Source organism: Schistocerca cancellata, chromosome 6, assembly GCF_023864275.1.
Source record: "Schistocerca cancellata isolate TAMUIC-IGC-003103 chromosome 6, iqSchCanc2.1, whole genome shotgun sequence".
Classification (NCBI taxonomy): domain Eukaryota; kingdom Metazoa; phylum Arthropoda; class Insecta; order Orthoptera; family Acrididae; genus Schistocerca; species Schistocerca cancellata.
Genome location: NC_064631.1, coordinates 561,442,818 through 561,461,820, shown reverse-complemented (window position 1 = coordinate 561,461,820; position 19,003 = coordinate 561,442,818). Strand labels below are relative to the sequence as shown.

Below are 19,003 nucleotides of genomic sequence, written 5' to 3'. Positions count from 1 at the left end.
CCATTCAGATCTGAAGATGGTCATCACAGACTGAAATCCACAATAAATTGCAATGAAGTGACATATTCATGGGACGCCTCCTAATATCGTGCTGGACCTCCTTTTGCATGGCACAGTGCAGAACGTGACGTGGCTTGGACTCAACAAATCACTGTAAGTTTCCTGCAGAAATATTGAGCCATGCTGCCTCTACAGCCATCCATTATTGCGGAAGTGTTGCCAATGCAAGATTTTTTGCACAAAATGAATTATCAATTATGTCCCATAAATGTTCAATGGGATTCAGGTAGGATGATATGGGTGGCCAAATCATTCACCTAAATTGTCCAGAATGTTCCTCAAACCAACTGCAAACAACTGTGGCCCAGTGACATAGCACGTAGTCAGCCATAAAAATTCCATCGTTGTTTGGGGACATGAAGTCCATGAATGGCTGCAGGTCTCCTAGTTGCCAAAGTAACCACTTCCAGTCAATGATCGGTTGGGTTGGACCACAGCCCACACCATTATGGAACCACCACCAGCTCACACGGTGATTTGTTGACAACTTGGGTCCATGGCATGTGAAATCTGCGCCACACTAACTCCACCATCAGCTCCACCAACTGAAATTGGGACTCATCTGACCAGGCCACGGTTTCCCAGTCATCTAGGGTCCAACCGATGTGGTCACGTCTCTAGAGAGGCGCTGCAGGCGATGTTTTGCTGTTAGCAGAGGCACTCGCTTCGGTTGTCTGCTGCCATAGCCCATTAATGCCAAATTTGACCGAACTGTCGTAACACACACGTTCGTGATATGTCCCACATTGATTTCTGTGGTTATTTCACGCAGCGTTGCTTGTTTGTTAGCACTGACGACACTAGGCAAATGACACTGTGCACTCTATCGTTCAGTGAAGGCAGTCGGTCACTGCGTTGTCCGTGGTGAGAGGTAATGCCTGAAATTTGGTATTCTCGGCACACTCCTGACACTCTGCCATCTCGGAACACTGAATACCTTAACGATTTCCGAAATGGAATGTCCCGTGCGTCTAGCTCTAATTACCATTCAGCGTTCAAAGCCTATTAATTCCCATCGTGCGGCCATGATCACGTAGGACAGCCATTCACGTGAATCATCTGAGTGCAAATGACAGCTGCGCCAATGCACTGCCGTTTTATACCTTGTGAACGCAATATTACCGGCATCTGTATTTGTGCGTATCGACTTTCGTCACCTCCGGTTATCTACCGTTTCGATCAAGCACTGTGATTAAATAGAATTATCAACATTGTTTAGATCGCTGTTTTGTTTCCCTGAGGCGCTGTCGTAACTTATGAACAATTTTCGCATCTATTGGCTGTTTCTGTTGAAGTGTATTAATTATTGCCTAATAGAAAGTCTGTTGGAACTTTCTCAGTTAAATAAATTTCGTTCACGAGTTTGTACAGCTCTAGTCCTGCCCTTTGGCTTGATGCTCGTAAAAATCTGATAGTATTTCATGAATACATGAAAATAAATCGCGTGAAACCTATCATCTACAGATCGTGTGGGACATCTAATGTGCATACAGAAGGAAAGCGGGAATAAACTTAGGTCTGTTCGCTTTTAGGAAAGTATTTGGGTATACGCATTCAATTTGCAATTTCACCACATGGCATGTGACCGAGGATACCTATCTTTCCGGTGTCAAATCCTGCCCTCTTCCACCTATGCCATTCACATACGATATCGGGGAAGAACGAATGTCCATATTGATACCATTAAACAAATTTCTTCAGTTCAAGATCGTGTCCACTACGGGAGATATATAGAAGGGGGCGTCTTAGCACATACGCTCTCATGGTTTACGTTGTCTTTCAAGTGGTGGCACCGAGGAACTTGAAATGGGAGACGTGAAAAGGAAGATAGCGATTACCTCATGAAATTATATTTACAGATTTCCACAAACAGGCTTTCTAAGGACTGTCATCGTTTGAACTCTTGTCATGCGTCCCACTTCAGTTAAAAAGATGGGTCGAAGGTCGTGAACAAAATGTGAGGGTAGTTTGATAACTCTGATAAATTTCCATGAAGCCACGGAACATTTCTTTTGCGCCTTCATGATTCAGTAGCTTGATTAGTCAAAGTGTGGCATAAAGATATTCAACAATGCACGGCGTACAGATCATTGTTGACAGCCGTCTGAGCTGATCAGTGTGACGAGAGCGATTGAAAATGGAGAAAACCGAGTTTGGTGGTTTTATTAAACATTTTGATTTGAAGGCTTGGACTTCTGCAACTTGATAAGTTCACGCGGACCGCTGAAAACCATTTACCTTTGTACTAACGAATTTAAGATGGTCGGACTAGCATAGAAGAAGACGCGCGCTACGGCCATGCAACAGAGTTCACCACAAAGGAAACCATTAACAAAACCCGTGATATGGTAACGCAAAACATCCGAATACAAATTCGGGAGATTTCTGGAACTATGGACATTTCAACCGAGCGAGAGCACAATATCCTGCACGGAGAATTGGCTATGAAGGAACTGTGAGCGAGGTGTGTGCCGACTGCTCACAGCTGACCAAAAGCACATACAGCACAACATTACAACACTGTCTGGTGATGTTTAATTGCAATCCGCAAGACTTTTTGCACAGATTTTGTGACTGCTGACGAAACCTGGATCCACCGCTACGCACCAGAGTCAAAACTATGGACAAAGACAGTTGAAAGTTCACCGAAAAAGGTAAAGACAATTTTGTGAACTGATTAGGCGATGGCCATCGTTTTTGGGGATTCTCAAGGAATAATCATTACGAATTACTTGGGAAAAGGCAGAAAGACGTGACTGGATCCTATAACGCTTCATTGTTGCATCGCTTGACACTTGCGTTACCAGAATAAAAAACTAGCGTCGGCATGCAAACAGTGCTCTTTCACCAAAACAACGCACCATATCACACATCAGCGATAATAATGGCGAAATTGCATGAACTGAGCTTTCAATTGGTTTCTCACTCACTATTTTCACTGGACTTCGCCCCCATGTGACTTCTTTCTGTTCCCTAATCTGAAATTTTGGCTTGTTGGCAAGAACTTTTCAGCAAATGCGGACGCGATGGCTGCAGTTAACGAGTATTTTGCAGAGTTTGACAAAACCTATTTTTCCGATGGTATGAAAAAGCTGGAGGATCGCTGGACTACATGTATCTCTCTCAAAGGAGGCTGTGTCGATAAGTAAGTTGTTTCCCAAACAACATTTTCTTCTTTCTTTTTTTACCATACTTATCAAACGACACTCGTATTCATATAAAAAAAAATTTCATCAAGTCAGTGTCACAGACAAATGTAGTATGAATATTCCACAAAAAGGTTTCTCTTTTGCACTGGGCGAAACTAATGTGAATTTTCATGGCGCATCTGTAGATGGCAGTTACTTGTCAAAAGTAGCAATGTTAGCATCTTCAAGTAATGGTCATGATTTTTTTAAATTTTTTTTACTATATGAGTTTTCAGTAAATTGGGTGCAGCTAGTTTCTTGAATGTTCCACATTCTGCGTTCACTGCATAATATTTGCGCAGCGAAAATAAATTTGATTAAAAGACAATTCAAAGAGGCGCAAATAAGCAATCATTCTTCCGCCTACGAATGCAGCTATTATCGTGGTTAGCTTTTATCACACTATAAAGTGTAGCTTGCCAATCACTCTGTGATTTGCTAAGTGTGTATCTAAGCGTCACAGCTGTAAAACGAGCTTCGTGCGGCAGAAACTTGGTATCTGAAACGGAGCGGCCGTTTTTCGGCTGGATATGCGGTGGCACCTCGCCTGCATGGCCGGTGGAATTCCGCTTCTAATGCACTCCTGCGCCACGGCTAACTTGAGTGAAACCAGTGAAAGTGAGTGCCCCTAGCTGGCAACGCCGCTGTTCACCTTGAGCCGCTAACACCTGACAAGCGCGGTTCCATTCCCGGTGGCGGCTCGTTTCACAAGCGACAGCGAATCAAAGAGATACAAGAATCAGCACACGGCTGTAAGCAACGTCACACGTTTGCTGCAGCTGCGGGGCGTAATGCAACGACAGTTTTGCTTCCAATACGTGGAATCCAAATACAGACTATCTCCATCAGGACTACGTCTAATTTCCTCTGTGTCATTTTCAAAAGTACCTTGGCAACAATGAGTGACCTTTTCTCCTATTTCTAAAGACACTGTAATCTTCGGAAGAAATGCTGCAATTTTAACAGTCGAGACCTCGGAGGTAGATCGTTGAAACTAAGTATTGTTAATCTGCGGAGTCTTTGGGCGCTGTGCAAATTTAAGTGCTATCGTTACGTCAATGGAATTTACATTTTAAATACGTAGCAATTTCTGAAAAGGCAGCCCTGCAAGTTTGAACTGGCTGTATTGATCTATCCAGAGGCTAGTGAAATAACTAATCCACTTACGTGCAGGGATCCCTACCCCTAACAATGACGGCTGTTATAAACTCTTAATAAAAACTGCATGTAATAAGCAAATGCCGCTATGATGACGAGTACAATAACTACTTCAACACAATTTCTTGCCAAAGCTGTATCATAGCAATTGCATGAAAATCCCTTTATGTGACTGTCACAGTTCTTAGTTGGAGGGAGGAGGGGAGGGGAATGTCTGAATTATGGCTGTACAACAACTTGAGCAACTACTTATTGCGTGAGGGGGAACACAAAATGCGCCCAGGAACATTGTCGAATGCTCGTTCTGATGGTCCAGGTGCTACAGTATTGTGAGTCTTGATACTGTCTGGGCGTACTTACCGCAAAATCTTCACAATTGGTACACTCACCCGTGAACGTTATTGTAACAGTATACTCCTTTCCTAGGTGCGTCTTTTCAGTTGTGCATTCGGCCCTGGCTTTATTTTTATGGATGACTGCGCGAACCACATCGAATCGTGCTGGTGGAGGAGCTATTAGAACGCGAGGATATTCGGCGAATGGAATGACCTGCCCGTTCCCACATCTAAATCCCACCGAGCACGTGTGGAATGCGTTGTGGAGACGCATTGCATCACGTCCACGTGTACCAACGATCATCTACCAGTTGTCAAGAGCGTTAGTGGAGGAATGGAACGTCCTACAAAAAGAAACCCTTACCAACCTTGAGCCATGTCCTGCCTTTTGTAATCATAAATCGCGGTGACTTCGATGTCACTACAGTCTTTGAACAAAAGTGTTACTTCTGTTCCCCTCATTGCGTATTTCTCTCCGTTACCTTCTGTACTATCTGTAGCTGTTCTTTCTATGTAAGGTGCAAGTTTCATCGCGCTCTGTTACCTGGCAGTGGTACATTATGCGAAAGTTACTTTCGTCCTTAAATTTTGCACACCAGTGAATACGTAACGCTTATGCGTGATCCAACGGAGATTAGGGCTGGTTCGGAAGCATACAAGCAATTGTTTTCCTTGGCTCTATTTGCGAATGAAACAGGTAAGGGGCGACTATAAAACTGAACAAAGAGCACCTACCGTCCGGACGCACTGTACAGTGGCTCTAGGAGAATGTAAGCAGGACAGAATCATACATCGTGGTATTTGCTGTACAGCTGCTTGAGATTAATTATGCTGTTTAATAGCGAAACTTCGGCTAATTTGTGCGTCTCTCACTGGCTCCAAGGTCGAAGATAAATTCTTAGTTACCGTAATTTCACGTTTTATTTTTCTGCATCATGTCTTTTTGCTTGTGTAAGTTTCCGTCGAATTGGGCTCGCAAAGTACATAGCTGCCTTTATATTTTATTCCTGCTCCCTGACTCACCGACATCAGTTAAGCAGTCGCAGTTACAGTAGACACAGCGTCGCGTGAGAAGAGAATCGCTGGTTATTCGCTGGGAAATCCAAACTTCGATCTTCGCCTACATTAGGTATTTTCCGTTGCGGAGTCGACAGCTCACAGCAACATCAAACCACAGCCCAAGTTAGCAAGTATTCCTCCACATCAAAGGGTACTGAAGAGTGTTATGAACTTGTTTGTCATTCACAAACTGTGATGTGTTTCAAGTTTTATTACCCTCACTTAACCGTCTAACAAGTCATTGGGATCTTTGTCTGAGCGGCGACGTGTTCCTTTACTTCATCACAGTTTCGCTTTTATTCTCAAAAATATTATTAGTGGCTTGAAAATACCCCGGAGCTCATATGGTAAAATGTGCAAGAAACATGATTATGCAAGTAAAAATCTATTTTAAAGCATGTTGCATAACAAAAAATGTAGCTTCTTCCGACTGAACACATTATGAGATTAGAATACAAAATAGTAGTGTCTAGGATCCAAATCCATGCGCGCCTTGATGACACTAAAATAATTTCTCGCCAACAACACTTTAGTTAGCGCCAACGATCATGTTCTTGTTTCATACGAATCGTGTGTGACGCATCACATTTTTTGAAATAGCTTATTTAAGAAGAACTGCGCAGTTCGCTTCTGTCTACCACGGATGAACAGACATGTTATTACAGTACTTCAATACACATCACAATACACAATGTCTGTCTTTCTTATTTTTGTCACAGGTTCTCTTTCAGTGCTGAAAACAATGGCAGATATCTTTTCAAAGATTCTCGTCGCGGAGTGGAACAATAAGCAAGAGTATAAAGCGGTTGCTATTGCGAATTATGAAGAAAGTACGCGTCGAAACATGTCTTCAACCTAGATCGTCACTATAAAGTTACCATTTCGATAGCGCCAACTGTAATGGCGGAATGTAGCAGAGATGTCAATACTTCTATTCAAAAATCAAGGAAGGAAAATATAGGTATCGCTGCATAAACTGCTATCTGTCAGATGAATTTGAAAAGGGAGTAAAGCTGGTCACAACCGAAGGTTGTGTGATCGGATTGAGGAGTTCCTAGATAACAGGACGCAGCATGTTATTCTCAATGGAGAGAAGTCTTCCGAAATAAGAGTAATTTCAGGTGTGCCGCAGGGGAGTGTCATAGGACCGTTGCTATTCACAATATACATAAATGACCTGGTGGATGACATCGGAAGTTCACTGAGGCTTTTTGCAGATGATGCTGTGGTGTATCGAGAGGTTGTAACAATGGAAAATTGTACTGAAATGCAGGAGGATCTGCAGCGAATTGACGCATGGTGCAGGGAATGGCAACTGAATCTCAATGTAGACAAGTGTAATGTGCTGCGAATACACAGAAAGATAGATCCTTTATCATTTAGCTACAAAATAGCAGGTCAGCAACTGGAAGCAGTTAATACCATAAATTATCTGGGAGTAGGCATTAGGAGTGATTTAAAATGGAATGATCATATAATGTTGATTGTCGGTAAAGCAGATGCCAGACTGAGATTCATTGGAAGAATCCTAAGGAAATGCAATCCGAAAACAAAGGAAGTAGGTTACAGTACGCTTGTTCGCCCACTGCTTGAATACTGCTCAGCAGTGTGGGATCCGTACCAGATAGGGTTGATACAAGACATAGAGAAGATCCAACGGAGAGCAGCGCGCTTCGTTACAGGATCATTTAGTAATCGCGAAAGCGTTACGGAGATGATAGATAAACTCCAGTGGAAGACTCTGCAGGAGAGACGCTCAGTAGCTCGGTACGGGCTTTTGTCAAAGTTTCGAGAACATACCTTCACCGAAGAGTCAAGCAGTATATTGCTCCCTCCTACGTATATCTCGCGAAGAGACCATGAGGATAAAATCAGAGAGATTAGAGCCCACACAGAGGCATACCGACAATCCTTCTTTCCACGAACAATACGAGACTGGAATAGAAGGGAGAACCGATAGAGGTACTGAAGGTACCCTCCACCACACACCGTCAGGTGGCTTGCGGAGTATAGATGTAGATGTTACTTCGAAAACGGCGTTGCTTTAATGTCAAGACATCCTGATAGTTAATCTGTAAACCAAAACGAATGGAAACACATTTTATCCATACAACACCTTTTCCGAAATAAACACTCGACAATGACTTAAGCAGCCGAAATTTCGTTGTGAAACGGAGAAAAAGTATAAATAAATGACTGTCCAAGATGAAAAAATGCCACATTCATTTAATTCAGTTCTGATCTTAGCAAGTTGATTACGTTATCACACATCACTGTTAGGTCCATTTACAATAATAACAGTCATTTATTTTTCGCCGCAAACAGTGAACTTCACATGTAAGAATACATCGTAATGTAATTTTAAATGTGAACAGCCATCTGTGAATGAAAAAGGCAGTTCGAAACTGGAAACCGCGCTATTTAATATTAACAACACTGGCTGGTTGCTGAGCTACTTAATTATAAGAATCTACCTGCATTTTCGAATAGCCACGGTCTCGCCTTTTCAGTTTTCAACAAAATAAGTCACACAAATTAACTCAAGTTCTTGATACTGCATTTACGAAAACCCTTACTCTGTACAAAAAAGAATGGCACTAGTAAAGATTTGCTCTTCGAGGTTCCGCGTGGAAAAGTTACCATACGCTTCCGTTCGTGTTTGGAATAGTCCACATATCACTACTACAAATAACTTGCATTCCTACAATCAGTTCTGCGTAGAGACTGATTAGTTAGCATCACACCGAGCTGTCGCAATGGGAAAGTATTGGGGCAAGCAGTTTTGTCCTTCAGTTTTCCCGTGGATTGGTCCGATCAGTTGCTTGGAGATGACGTTTCCAATGCTTGTACAAGAATGTGCACAACGTACAGACTTCTGAAAATTTCGTACGTATTACCTCAACAAAGACTGAATGGACGGGAAAATAAAAATGCTTCTGCTACGAGAGATCGATTATCAGCATGTACTGCCAGATTCGACTATACTTTTTCAATGCAGAAAGCAATCATAAACGACGAGTTGCTGAGTCAGCAATGGACAGTTGTTTGTTGGAAACTACTTGGACAAACAAATGGTTCAAATGGCTCTGAGCACTATGGGACTTAACATCTATGGTCATCAGTCCCCTAAAACTTTGAACTACTTAAACCTAACTAACCTAAGGACATCACACAACACCCAGTCATCACGAGGCAGAGAAAATCCCTGACCCCGCCGGGAATCGAACCCGGGAACCCGGGCGCGGGAAGCGAGAACGCTACCGCACGACCACGAGCTGCGGACTCTTGGAGAAACATAAAAACTAACGAATGGGGAGCAGAGTGGAGTAGAAGACGTAACTGTGACCGTAATGAAAATGTAGGTGGGAACAACAACTGTGTGTAAAACTGAAGATGATAATGTGTGCCAAAATTTTGTAGGGCCATGTATCCGTGTCGATGAAATGCCTACTTCAGCTTCGGGAATCATCTCAGTTCAGACGTCCCCCACCGGTCGTTGAATGGAATGCTGCTGCAGTACTGAAACCAGCGGACGCAAACTGGTGCGTACATTAAGGGGAGTTAGAACGGAGATTTTTCATATTTTCGGATTTTTGTCTCATTACAAAATTTGCAATTATATGACACTTATGAACTCACATGGGAAGTATTTTATTTTTTGAAATATAATCTACACCGGTTGAAAATGTAAAAATTTTTACGTGGATTTCTTCAAGATCTAATAAAATCGGTAATTTTTTTTTTAAATAGAAGGCTGTGGATTGCTGTGTTATAAAGGTTTAACAGTGTTGGTCATGCCCTTAAGAGGATGGGCACCAAGTTGAGGAGGTTGAAACAAAGTTTGAGAGACAAGAAACTTTCTGATGGTAAAACCGTAAGAGGCAGGGTGACAGACAAAATGATTGATGAACTACAGTAGTATTATGGGATGGTCATTAGAAATAATACTGAAGATTTGTTGAAAATGAAGCAGGCAGTGTGGGATACCTTCTTCCACAGACTGTCAACTGATGAAACAGCAGTGCACCACATTTACCCTGCTGCACCTGATTCATGGTGCAATTACCGCAATGCCCAGTACTCAAATAGTTCACACAGCCACAAACATTCCAACCCAGCAGCAGTCATGGATATCATAAAACTTATTTACAGAGACCTGGCAAATCCTGAATTACTGAAGAAGTGTCTGCATGGTCAGACTCAAAATCCCAATGAGTCGTTCAATAATCTTATATGGACTGTCTTTCAAAAAATGTTTTTGTTGGAATGAAGACACTAAAGTGGGAGGTCAGTGATGCTGTTATTGCTTTTAATGGTGGCAACATTGGTAGGGTGAAAGTGCTACAGCATATGGGAATTAATCCAGGAGCAAACTGCATCAGAGTGCTTGAACGGATCGACAAGGTTCGCACTGATAAAGCAGAGTACGCAGCACAGTTGGCCACTAAGGAGTCCAGAAAGAAGAAAAATGTTGGAAAAAGATCAAAAGGATAACATATAGTATTGTGCAGGGTGCTTTTGAGTGACTAAAAATAAAAAATTAAGCATATATTAAGCGAGTTACAGTCTTTTGAAACTTTAGAAGTCGTTCCACAAAATTTACATTTTCTGTTGCATTTTCCCCTAAATCTCAGAAACCACTTCGAGTAGAGTATTAAAATTTTCAAGGAGTAATAACATACATATCCTGAGTCTACTGAACTAAAAGAAGAACATAATGTTATGTATAATTAAAATTATTTAGGACAATGTACAAGAAAGTACACAATTTTAACCGTGTAATTAAAAAATTGTATCTCCGAAAACAGTGGCTGAAATACAATTCTAGTTCAGTAGACTCGGAACATACAGTATAATGTCCTGCAAAAGTTTCATGTCAATGGCTACAGTGGTTCCTGAAATACAGGGAAGCCAAGTAACTAAATTTAAAATTGTCAGGATAGGGCGTTCCAAATGAAAAATGATACTCAGGAATGCTTTGGTCTGTCTCGTCATGCAATGCACACCATCCTACAAGTACACAATAAAATGCGGTATCTATCTTTTTTTGTGAGTGTGACACCCATTGACAGAGTAACAAGTTTCACATTTCATCTCGTGCGTGAAGAACCGTCCGTAAAATTTAAAGGGCGCACCTTGGTAAACAATTACACGAAACAACAAAACCTTGCCTCATACTCCTCCGCAAATACGACCTACTGCCATTCTGCATGCCATTGTCTTCAAATGCGAGTGGCATAGCGGTTACAGCTTCATGTCCCAGTCGTTTTACGTCCTACAGCAGTTTGATGCTACGCCATGAAACACAAGGTTCAGATTTAGGGACTAAAAACGGCACCTGGGAAAGGTCAAACAGAAACCCGCCACTAGATGCAACTGCATTCTTACTTTCCTACGTGCCAAGTTCTTGGAATAGCGCACTAATAAAGTATAGTTGCAATAACGAGAGTTACCTGAGGCGTTTGTTAACAGTACCGGTACTTTATGCAGCTCTTACGACCGAGCACTACGTAAGATGTTGGACTTTTACTACCTGACGCTTTATTTATTCCTCTACGCTTGCGTCTACAGCGAACTGAGACGACATCCCCACTACAGTTATAATGGCATTCCACTGTAAGTAACTTGCGTCTGCACTATCAAAAGGAAATTAATTAAACACCACTCCGACGTAAGAAGAAATCGATGTACAGTTTTACCAAGACTAGCATAAAAAATTAACTCCCACGTGCGTTAGTATTCACACTAGTACGTATATCATCATCGTCATTAAAGCTTGCCTTTTGGCATCCGAAGCTGGATGAGTGTCTCCACTGGACTTTTCCATGAACTACAGTGTCCATCTATACGTATCAGCCGCGCGGTTTGAGGTGCCATGCCACGGTATGCGCGGCCGCTCCCGCCGGGGTTAGAGTCCTCTCTCGGGCATAGGTGTGTGTGTGTGTGTGTGTGTGTGTGTGTGTGTGTGTGTGTGTGTGTGTGTGTGTTTTGTCCTTAGCATTAGTTAGTCTAAGTAATGCGTAAGTCTAGGGACCGATGACAGCAGTTTGGCCCCCTGTGAATTCACACACATTTGAACATTTTATTTGCATCAGTGTTATTCCTGCATGTTTTCAAACCCACTAACCAATCTTCGATCACTTAAAAGCCACAGTCTCTTTGATTTCAGCAAGGAACTCCCTCGATCCTTCTACCATCCATCTGCCTTGCTGGATGCCGCTTCCTTTATTTCATCTTCACTGCGGTCATTATAAAGGTAACTGATGACCTGAAATATGCCATGCACAACCGCGAGGCAACAATATCGACATTATTAGTCTTCAGCAAAGTATTGGTACAGTCAAATTTTGACATACTGACCAGAAAAAAGAGACAGCTAAAATTTTCATATATTTGGTTGGGTGGCTCCTGTGACACTCTTCAGGGCCTATTGCTGTCTGTTTTGCGGTAAAATCCCAAGAGATCTTTGTTACCCGTCAGATACTATCAATTTCTGAATGTTGCGGGTAGTTGCTTCCTGTCCTTCTCGGAAGTATTCCAATACCTTAGCAGAGAACAGTGGTGAACCTGGGTGTAACTTTGGATTAGCATCACAAGTGGACACAAAATACTATCGCCACATACAGGGAAACTTCAGCTTGCCTCCATGCCCTCGAAAAGTTCCGGAAGATGTTTCCACAGAACGTGTAACGTAATCATGTGCAGTCATTCGTTCAACCATCTGAAACACCCGTCGATTTTACCAGTTCACTGCTTCATAAGTCCAGTTAGTACGTTGCGGCCAGACAAGTTGGGTGACTACCATACACTACGTCAACTTCAATAGGTTCCCCAGTAGTATGCAGGCGCACCAGTTCCTCACATCAGAGATTAAATACCCGTCAGCTTATCATTATCTAAACTCACGATCTCACTTATCTAATATCCTACCGGTGACAATCCATAAAAGAAAAATATTCTCAAACTCCTTCCCTGTTGCTGCAATCTAGCTCTGGAACAAGTAACTATGCATTATGCGCATAATTCAATTGCGTTTTGTATTTATGAAGAAACTGAAGCGCTTCCTTCAGTCGCACACACAACTTCTCCGTCCAAAAATTAAACTTACATTGTCAGTTTTCCCTCTGTCAAACCGTAAAGCGAATGCTCCAAGATTTCCCAAGTTACGCTTCCTTATGTTTACAGGTTTCAACCATCACGACACTTCTTTTCGACTATCTTCATTAACAGAATTTCGTCACGTTCCTCTTTCCCCCCCTCTTCCACCATTTCTGTTATGTCCATCGCTGCTACCGCTCATAGCAAACTTCAACCTTCGAACAGTTTGTCTTTGCGGCATTACTTTTAATTAAAGAATGGATACCGTTTTTTTTTCCTGCACTGTAGGTAATTCGAAATGTCGAATTTTATGTAAGACGTAACTTACACGGTTCAGTCACATTAACGTGACCACAGCGCACGTTCGACGTCAACGTGCAATAACCACTCTCAGTCGGCAGGTGGCAGCACTAGCAGTGGAGGGTGTACAAAAAAGTAGGGCGGGGGGGGGGGCTGTTTGACGCGGAAAACATGGCAGTCGTTGTCGTTAAGCGGAAACGGACTGATTTATCTGATGTCCGAAAGGCCATGATCACTTGCTTCCGAGCCAAGAGTGGAAGCATTTCCAAACCTGCTAAGTCTGTAAACAGTTCGCCGATCTCTGTGTAAACCGTGCATGGCAAAACACCACTACCAAAACCGGCGCCGGAGCAACCTCGGTGCACCACAGGCCATAGATGACAGGTGTGAACGACGGCTGCGTCGATGTGTACGGCGAATAGACTTGCAACTGTTGAGCAACGAACGCCCATATAAACTAAGGCTGGTATTACACTATCAAATTTCTTTGTACAATAGCTTTGTCAAAGAAATTTGATGGTGTAATAGGGAACTTTGTCAAATGTCGTCAAATATTTGATCAAATCTAGGGCCTCGCTGTAGATTTGATCAAAGAAGTCGCTTGTCTTCTGTTCACTGCAATGTGACATGTTACCACGTGGAGCGCTAGCATCGCTGCAGCGTTCTGTCATCTGTAGTGTTTTTATAAACATTGCCGGTAAATACAATTGGTGTGTACCGACAACTACAAAATAAGTAGAGATGTATGAAGCTGATCAGGCGCTTTACAACGTGAGGCACGCTGAATACAAAAATAGATTAAGAAGCTTGGAGACCTAAACTAACCTAACACTCTCCTGTAGCAAGGAAACGGAGTGTTACAGTGAGCCTGTGTTCTGCAGATATAGCAGTCCTTACGTGAGTATTATGCTTTGTGATATGAGGATACAGTTCACTGAGCACATATAGAAATGTATGCTCATCCATTCTTAAGTAATTGATGTACGATTTGACGTCCTCCACTATAAGCTCACGTAACAAGTTTTGTTGAATGCTTTTATCGTGTCGTCGTAAAACCCACGGCTTCACCCAGGTACGTTTCCTTTTTTCCCCCCGCTTCTCTTCCGCATGTGCACACGGTGCAATTGTGGTACATGCAACTGCTGCGGTTAATAACAAGCTGTTGTTGTCAGCCATCTTGAACTTTGACGAAAAATATGATGACGGTGTAATACCCCTTTTTAGCGCCACATCAAAGATCTTTGTCAAATATATTTGACGAATATTTGATGACATCTTTGATCAAATATTTGACAAAGAAATTTGATAGTGTAATACCGGCCTAAAGAGCAATAACAGTGTCTTTCCAGCGAACGTCGCTGCGTATGGGCTTCTCCTACAGGTACCTGGTTCATTCAAACTTGCTGATTGCTATTCATTCGCGACAAAGGCTGGAATTGGCAGGCCAATACCGGGATTGGACGTCCTCTGGGTGGCGACAGGAGCCTTTTCAGATGAATCAGGTTTTATGCTCCAGCGGACAGATGGCCGTTGGCGTGTACGGCATTGAACCTCTGAAAGCAAACACGCTGCAACCACGAGGGAGCGTTGTGGCCTGAGGAATGTTTTCGTGGTATTCCCAGGGTGACCTCGGCATTCTGGAAGGTACAGTGGATCAACCCAAGTGGGCATCTATCCTCGGGGGCTATGTTCAACTCTACATGCAGTCTGTCTTTGCTCGACGCGATGGCATCTACAAACACGACAACTCAACGTGCCACACAGCTTCCAGTGTACGTGCGTGTTTCGAAGAGGACCAGGGTGAGTTTACGTTTCTGGTCTGGCCACTAAATTTCCCGGATTTAAATACAGGCGAGAATCTTTGAGACCACCTCGACCGGGCTGCTGGTGCCATGAATCGTCAATGAGAAACCTAGTACAAACGGCCACGTAACTGGAGTCGGCAGGGCTCCACATCCCTTTCGGTACCTTCCACGCCTTAAGACACCTCCTGCAGATCTCGCAGCGGTCCACGATGCAAAAGTGGTTATCAGGCATTTAACAAGTGGTCTCAATGTGACTTGACAGTGTACAACTTGCTTATCGTAATGAAACTGCTGAGGTAATCTGTCCCTAGACGTACATACTACTTTAAACTAACTTGTGCCAAGAACAACACACACATGCCCGAGAGAGAACTCGAACCCCCGGTGGGAGCGACCGAGCATTCTGTGACATGGCGCGGCTGATGCGAACAGATGAACACTGTAGTTCATGGAAACGTCCAGGGGAGACACTCTTCCAGCAGTGGATACCAAAAGGCAAACTATAATGATGATGATATACGCACTTATGTGAATACCAACGCACCTACGAGTTCATTTTTTATGTTAGCCTTGGTAAAACTCTACATCGATTCCTTCTTACGTTGGAGTGGTGTTAAACTAATTTCCTTTTGATAGTGCAGACGCAAATTACTTACAGTGGAATGCCATTATAACGGTTGTGAACTGTAGTGGGGATATGCAGAATGCTTAGACGAAACTTCGGTTCCCGCTCTAGTCTGCTCCCCGATCCACTTGCTTTTCTTTCTGTCCCAGCAAATTTCCAACACATATCTCTCAATTCTCGTTGGGCAAACTTTAGTGATTAAACAGTTTTCGCAGTGTAAGTCCAAGTCTCAGTGTCAAAGACAAAACTGGTAACACACATTGTTTAACATCGCTTTCCAGACACATCAAAAGCTTAGAGAAACACGCACAGCGTGGTCAGAAACAGTCTGAAAAGCTTTTAATAGTGTTGCAGGGTAGGTAATGCTGAGAATTGTTGAGAAAAGAATTCGATACATTGCGCCGTTTCCAAGTTAACTGGGATTGAAGCTATCCAACCAGGCCGCTGCGCGTGCAAATTCAAGCAACCCGCCAGAAACGGTGTCGCCAAATGTGTTCTTCGTCTGGTTTCCAAAAACCGAAAAATAACGCGATACAGAAACTGGGCACGGGACGGTATTAAGGGTCTAACTTGAGCCAAAGCGTGAGCAGTCTCGTGCGCTATCATCTGCGCTATGAAAACTGATACTATTGTATCTGGCAGGGAGGTTGAATTTGCACCGCGCAATGGCCTGATGGGCTAACTCCAATGCTAATTAACGGAGCAAAGTGTCATTTTTTTCTGAACAGCTGTTTCTCAGCACAATCTACGCTGCAACAACCTTACAAGCTTTTCAGACTGCTACTGACCACTCTGTACATGTTGTGCTGTAAGTAGACGAGAAAAGTCATAATCATAAGCATGCCGGAACTTAAGTTTGAAACACGTTACATCCGCTTTCTGCGTCAAGACATAACGTAATACTTTCTTCAGTGGCAAACAGCGTGGAAGTAGTGCATGGTCCTACGTGTCGGTCTAATAAGACCCATAAATAGCAGAAATGTCGGTGCGAACGTCAACAGGTAAAGGAAGGTAAAACATTAGTATATCAATAACATTATTTCACATTCCTGCCAGTATGCTGCATCGATGAGGACAATAGCGCTGTGAAAATATACAGTTGCATTTATTAATAGTGATCAACTTTTTAAGCGATCTGACATATAAAGGAAGTTTGTTCGGCAGTATCACATAATGTAGGTGACAGATTGCGTAAGCGTTCCCTAAATTGGACACGGTTCGATTTTCATCACTGCAAATGATTTCGAAGACGATGGGTCGAAATCTTGAATTTCAGTTACTTTGTCGTAAGAAGTAGACTCGTTTAACTGTGCCAGTGTTCATTTACAGAATTATCATTACATACTTCAACAACGGAACTGTGAGGACCTTGAGTGTTGACAAACTGAGCGAAACGAGTTAGATAGGATTGTTGATCACCACATTCGATGATTAATGGCGTTGGTATTATGCATGAATTGTTATTTTTCCACCGCCGAACCCGTTACTTAAAAAAATCAAAATCGTTTGCTCAGCGCAGATACTACTGTAACATAACAACGACAGCTAAAAATTAAAAAAAAAAATGGGAAATCATATTAGCGAAAACATGGGCCAAAAATGGGGAAACCCACTGACATAAGGGACCTTCAGAAAGGACAGACTGAGATGGCCCGAAGAATGAGCATCTCACAACGGCGAAGCTGGTCAACTCTTCGCGTTTTCTGTCGCGATCATCTGTGGATAGCGGCTGAACGACCGTGAAATCAGGAGTACGCTGCAAAATGTAGGACCGTCCACTCCTCATCGCAGAACATGGGGAGGCCGGAGGCTTTGAGTAGGATGGGCCTCGATCAATGGCAGGTCTGACAACAGAGTGTAACGCTGCTGCAGGCACATGCGTTCAGCGCACATGCTAAGCAGGAGGGAGTGGGAAAGGGGAGGGGGAGTGGGAAAGGGGGCGGGAGGGGGGGGCAGAGGGCACAGATGCATTAGACTAGTCAGTCGTCTGCTACCTCCCCCCTCTCCCCGATGCACCTCCTCGCCACTACTCCTTCATTTTACTTACAATTTAAATACATTTTGTACATCAAGAAAAATCACAACTAGCGGTTAAGTTGGCAACACTACACACACAAAAGCCCAGAGGCACGTTCAGCCAGAAGTATGCAAACAAACGGTAGACGTGCTACAGTGTGTCGCGTTTCACATCAAGAAATAAGCAATGTGGGATTAGGAGGGAAAAAACGGCCGTGCCAAACGAGTATCTCAAAACAGTGCAAGCAGACGGCACTTCACGATGCGCAAGAGTACTAGACATAAATATCCCAAAGTGAAATCATCTTTTCTAACGAATCAGGTCTAGAAAGTAAGCCGAATTGTAATTACCTTCATTATAGATGTTTTCTACCAATGAAACGAATTGCGTTTGGCGACGAAAATACGCATTTTTTTGCAGTTGCACTGATCGATTTAAAATATCTTCAGTAATTATAATGCAGCTACAGAAAATGGCCAAGCGAAATAAGAATTTTAAATTTCACAATTCTCTCAAATGCCGTCTACTTTTGGTATCAACTATCCTGCCCGTAGTTCACACGAGCAGCGTGAACTCTCATAGCTATTTTATGCGTGATTCTATATGAAAGTGAGGATATCAAATCAACGTTCGAGCCACTTAGCACCAGCAAAGACGCGAGAAGCTGGTGAAATTAACGGGACACAACTAACAGCGGCGATACACAAACTGCTGTTGTAAACCAATGATAGTTCTGAAACTGGAAACTAGTTGGAAGCACAATGCAACGGCCCATCCTCGTGCAATCTACACTGTTGTTCTAAAGTATTGTACGCCTTTGATTGCAATGATGTTCTTTTGTTACGTTACATATTTCCACGCAGAAATGTACCTTTTTTAGGGGGCGGTGCCTTGCGACAATCCCTAGCAACAATGTGATCTCATATTGAGATCTTCACCTCAGAAAGGGCTCTGTATTAACAGACGCCTGCACTGAAAGGATTGCTGGAGTTTTTTTTAATTTTCTGCCTACTGTGCGTATGTGCATATACCGTCATGGTGAAAATTCTTGAATTGTCGCCCAGAAAGAAAAAGTGCATCGAGTTTCTACACAAAGAAGGCCTACAAAACACTCAAATTGTGAAGAGATTAAACTGTTCGAGGTCAGCTGCAGAAGCTAATGATCAAAGGAAACACGGAAACTTTACCACGAAGCTGGCGCCCACACATTTCTTCGCACTGACAAAAGCATGGCACGAAACGACAGGAGTGAGTTGACTCCAGATCATCAGTTGCTAGGAAAAGACTCTGTGCAATTGGAATAAAGGCTGCACCGAGGGAAAGAGAGGCTAGCCTGAGCCAAACTTCACGTAAACTGG

General features: G+C 43.0%; 1 protein-coding gene across 1 annotated transcript in view; it reads right to left on the bottom strand.

The window, feature by feature from the left end:
• The window catches only part of LOC126190778 (tyrosine-protein kinase Src42A), a 199,269-nt gene that overhangs the window by 22,180 nt on the left and 158,086 nt on the right, over positions 1–19,003 (bottom strand). The gene's annotated exons all lie outside the window — the stretch shown is intronic.